Consider the following 5,486-nt stretch of genomic DNA (forward strand, 5'->3'; position numbering starts at 1 on the left):
ATTGTCACGGGGTCAGAAATGCAGCAGTGATGGGGGTGAATACTAAAAAGAGGAGCGGCTTTCTCTTTCATGGGAGGTCCCTGGAGACCTGTGGTGAAGGAGGGCTTACTACCATCTGGAGTGCAGCAAATGCTCCGCCTTCTCATTAACCCATTCAGCCTCACAGTCTGAAACCTGGCAACCCATCGCTATGGCAACAGCTCTGTGCAGGGATGGAGGGGAATGACGGATGCAGCAAGAAGGAGCGAGAGCAGCAGTGATCAAAGCAGAGGAATGGCTGCAGCTCAGGAGCTTCTATTTCTTCCTTTCAGACAAACCACGTGATGAAGTTATATCACACACAGCACATTCCTGGGCTTCATCTCTTCTGCTGAGTGTTTCGGTAATGGTTTCCAGTTAGTCTCTGGACAGCACTATATTTCAAATGTGCAGGTGTTTAATAATTTAGAAGCAACACACACACACACACACACACACACACACACACACACACACACACACGCACGCACGCACGCACGCACGCACACGCACGCACACACGCACACACACACACACACACACACACACACACACACACACAGTGTCAATTATCCCAGTTTTTAAACACAAATAACTTGTGTCTGTTGAGTGCTTTCTAAAGTGTGACAGTGCCGTGAATTACTTTTCCAACTTTGTGCGTCTGTATTCTGGGAGGCAGTAATGGCTGTAACATGATCCACGTCTCCACAGTCCTTCCAGTTTTCCTCCTCCTGCATCCTACACCAGTCTCTCTGCCTCACTGTTCATCCCGTAACAGCGGCTCTGAAACAGTGATTGGTTCTGCTTTATGATCTATGGCTGTAAATGTGCTTTCTCTCACACGGGTCATTACTAATTAAACATCCTGATCCCGATTGTATTTTCATAGAGCACATTAACACCGTCCCTCAGGCATCTGGCCAGTGTAATGGCTTTGCAATCTTCAGAGGTGAGAGATATAATTATGCTGTCCGCGAACTATTAGAAAATACCTCTCACTTGATATACAACATCTAATTCTCAGTCAGTTCCATCAGTTTGTTTCAGTTGTGAAAAACATTTACTCCAGTATGTTTTTCATGTATTTCATAATTGCAGTTTCTAGTCAAAGAATTTAATGCAAAGTTATAGACTATGTTAATCAACAGTGAAACTGTTACCAAAGGATATCCTATAGTTACTTGCTAGGCATGATGCATTTACACTCAGTAATCTGGAATTTCAATGACCAGTTGAACATTGTGTTTTTCTTCTAATTGGGAGCAGATGAGTTCAGCAGAGTTTTCTTTTTTTGAAAATTCAAAAAGAGCTGCTCCTCATCCACATTCAAAAAAGTCTGGGTCTCCTAGCTGAGGTACACCGAGCATGCTCAGCTGGGAGGAGAACCTGGGCTGGATTATAATCTGGAGAGATTATGGCTACGTTCACACTGCAGGTCTTGATGCTCAATTCCGATTTTTTGATCAAATCCGATTTTTTTGTCTGCTCGTTCACACTACAAATAAAATTTACATAATAATGTAGATAACCTAATAATGATCCTTATTGCTGTTTTAGAGGAGTGGTGCTTCAAAGGATAGCTGCAGATTTCTGTCAGAATCTGCAGATTATACAGAACAAAGAAAATGTTCACATTGTCTTCCCAACAGTTTCACTGACATCTACACTGGATGGCCAGGAAGCGTTCACGATGTCTTCTCGGGCGCTGATAATTGACATCTGTCTTGTGTCGGTGACGTAAAAGATGGATTTAATGCGACATGACCGTTCACACAGCAGTCGCTTTCTAAAACATCGGATATGTATCGGATTCAGGACCACATACGAAAGTGACCCAGATCGGATGTGAAAATATCGGATTTGTGCCGTTCACACTGTCAGACCATGATCGGATAGATGGGTCGCAAAGGGTCAAAAAAATTGGATTTGATACGCTTTCGCCTGCAGTGTGAACGTAGCCTTAGTCTCTCAACTGGACCATTTGTGTCTCACTAGAAGAGCTTGAGGATGCGGGAGGGGAGAGGGAGGTCTTGGCATTTCTGCGTAGACAGCTGCCCCTGCAGTCTGGATCCTGATAAGTGGTACAAAATGGATGTTTTTTGTTCTGATTCTATTTCATATTTTAGTTTTTCCTTCTTTATCATGTTTAGTGAGAATCTTCTCTGTGCTTAGTACTTCTATTGGGATGTTTCCTGTTTTACTTTGAAACTCTGCTTTCTTTGGTGTCATGTTAATACTTCCTGTGAGCTTGGTTGTCTTGATTATATTCACCTGTGTCTTCTTCCTCATCTGTTTCCCATTGTTAATTAATCTCATCTTCATTTTATCTTTGTCCTTCTCTTTGTTCAGTCATCATCTTCAGCGTTTGATTCCCGTTTGCATGACCCTTTCTGAGTTGGAAAACAAATTGAGAGACTGCCTCTGCCGTAGCACACTTTCTGTCACCAGGATGTCTGGCTTGCTGATTAAGACTGACAGCATTACGTCCCCTCCCCCAGTGGTTGCTTAAGACAACAGCCTATCAATGCACACATTACACAAATCCCGGTGAACCTCAGCACCAGTGCAAGTCTCTGAAAGGGGAGCTCAGCTTTACTGTGTGACAACTTTCTGTCTTTATCTGTGTGCCTGTGAGGAGAGGCGTATTGATACGTGCAGCCATTTCCTTTAAAGCAAAGAGCAGTAATGAGGGAAGGGTAATCTAATGAGGAGCTACATAAATTGTAACAAGGAAGCAGCTTCTGTTTACCAAAACTCAACCCAGCTGCTTAATGTCCTCCTCCCTCCCTGATCTGTTTCTTATCTCGCTCTTGCTTATGTAACAGACAATAAACCACATATGAAATATGAGTTAGTGACATGTTCTGCTTTTTTGTGCAGAACGTGTCACTTTGTTGATGCAATAATATCTAGTGTTTGCAGACTTACCAGTGTAGTAAAAGAGTCAAGTCTAGTGAGGGTCTAAATTTTCACCCAGGAATGATACACACCAACCTGTGTGAGAACAACTAGTCCCGGTTTGTTTAACTGTTGTTCGCTGGAGCGCTGAGTATCAAGGTTTGTCTGTGGCACAGAGACAAAAACTGAAACAGGATCTGAAAGCTGGCATTTAATGCCCGGTCAGATCTAGTTCAGTCTAATCTAATTCTTTGATCAGATAGTTCCGGGTTTAATTGAATGTAATTGGAATTTTAGACCACTTTGTCCTCTTGCACATCTTCTTATGCACACCATCAGTGTAGGTATCTTTGTACAGCACTTAGGCACAATATATCGTTCAAAGCAAGTAAAAAGGAAGAAAAGAAAAATCCGTGGAGGTAACACAGCAAACCTTTTGATTTTCCACACACAGCAAATACCTTCAAGGCTCTTTACAAAAGAGGCTGTTTTAGACATCTTTGAGTTCTTGATAGAGTGTATCATCAAGCACTCACATGGGATTTTCAGGTGTGTTCTGCCAGTTGTCTTCTTGATCTTCTAACCTCAGCAGAAGTCTGGTACCAAACCTAAGAGACTCTAATCATCACACCCTGATGATCATATTCCTCTTTAACACAACAGAAGTCCATCAACGTAAGAAAACAGTTGGAAGACTCAAACTGTGAACAAAATCAAGCTAAGAGGAACAAATGGGTAGCAGCTGGCCTTTTTAGGAGAAAAGGGAAATAAACTATATGTGTGTCTCATATCGTACTTCAGATAAAAATAAGAGGAAGCAGCCTTTACAGCTGTGCCATCAGACCACCTGCACCTCCATCTGATTTATGAATCTGCGTCTTTATAAATGTAGCTGTGTAATTACGAGAGACAACAGCAGTAGTGGGTCTAAAGTGTGCTTCTTGCACATTGCACTCAAGTTCAGTATCAGTAGAAAACCAAGTTTATTGTTAACTGACGTATAGATTAAAATGTAAAGTGTGCGCTGTATAATAAAATGTTGCTGTTTTAAAAAAAGGTTGAATTAAAACAAAAAACTATGATTTTGAAATCTGCACAAATATGTTTGTCAAAGGAGCTTGCAAAGAAAAGCGTCTGGACTTCTTTAAGTTGCTTGAAGACGTTTCACCTCTCATCCGAGAAGCTTCTTCAGTTCTAGGGTCAAATGGTGGAGAGTCCCAGATATAAACCTAGTGGGAGTGACCCCCCACAGAGGGACAAAAGGACCCCCTGATGATCCTCTAATCGCCTGAGCCAAGGTGTGAAACTGGGTGTGGGTCACAATCAGCCAGAGTTTCGGGTGAGCTCATTGTGAAACCTGGCCCCACCTTATCATGCGAATTCCTGAGGTCAGATGGCCCAGGATGTGAGTGGGCGTTAAGGCGTCTGGGGAGGGATCTCAAAACTGGATTATAGATGGCAGACAGTTGGTGTCGTAAACCCCGCCTCTGTTCAAAGATGGTCGCTCACAGTGGACATAGATGCTTCTTTCACTCCTCTTTCAAACCATCCGTCCTCTCTGTCCAAAATGTGAACATTGGCAACCTCGAAAGAGTGACCTTTGACCTTTAGATGCAGATGGATGCTGAGTCTTGTCCTGTGGAGGTGGCTCTTCTGTGTTGTGCCATGCGCTTGTGAAGTGGCTGTTTGGTCTCTCCAATGTAGAGGTTTGGGCATTCCTCGCTGCACTGTACAGCATACACCACATTGTTAAGTTTGTGTTTTGGCGTTTTGTCTTTCGGGTGAACCAGTTTCTGTCTGAGTGTGTTGCTGGGTCTGAAATACACTGGGATGTCATGCTTGGAGAAAACTCTCCTGAGTTTCTCTGATACACCGGCTACATAGGGGACGACAATGTTGTTGCGTCTGTCCTTCTTATCCTCCCTCGCTGGTGTCTGGTCTTCTTTTCTGTGCCTCTTTGCTGACTTTAAGAACGCCCATTTAGGATAGCTGCACGTTTTGAGTGCTTCCTTTACATGTGTGTGTTCCTTCTTTTTTCCTGAAGAAGCTTCTCGGATGAGAGGTGAGACGTCTTCAAGCAACTTAAAGAAGTCCAGACGCTTTTCTTTGCAAGCTCCTTTGACTATGATGACCTGGATGACTGAGAACCTTCACAGACACAAATATGTTTGTTTTTTCACTTTGAAATTCATTTATTAATTCAACTTTGTGCCTTTATTATCTGCTGCAGCCTCGTGGTCCCAGGGCCTCATTTCAGATTCAAGTGTCCTTGCTTACATGCTGCATACTTCTTTACTTCAGACCTTCTAATGCAATAAAGCCCATCTGCAAGTTCTGCTGATTTATTTACACTAAAACCCATCAATATACAGTACAGTATTTTGTAGCTGTTGAGCACTTTATGGTGTGGTATTGATACTAATAGACTGACCTAAAACAAAATGCATGAAACCAAAATATTGATAATAATAATAATAATGTAGCACCTTTGCAATAATGCCGTGGGTCAAACAGCTGGAACCTCTGAAGCTGTTTCAAACATGCGTGTCTCAATTACGTGGAAATCCTCC

The sequence above is a fragment of the Maylandia zebra genome, linkage group LG10 (genome assembly GCF_041146795.1).
Source record: "Maylandia zebra isolate NMK-2024a linkage group LG10, Mzebra_GT3a, whole genome shotgun sequence".
Lineage (NCBI taxonomy): Eukaryota > Metazoa > Chordata > Actinopteri > Cichliformes > Cichlidae > Maylandia > Maylandia zebra.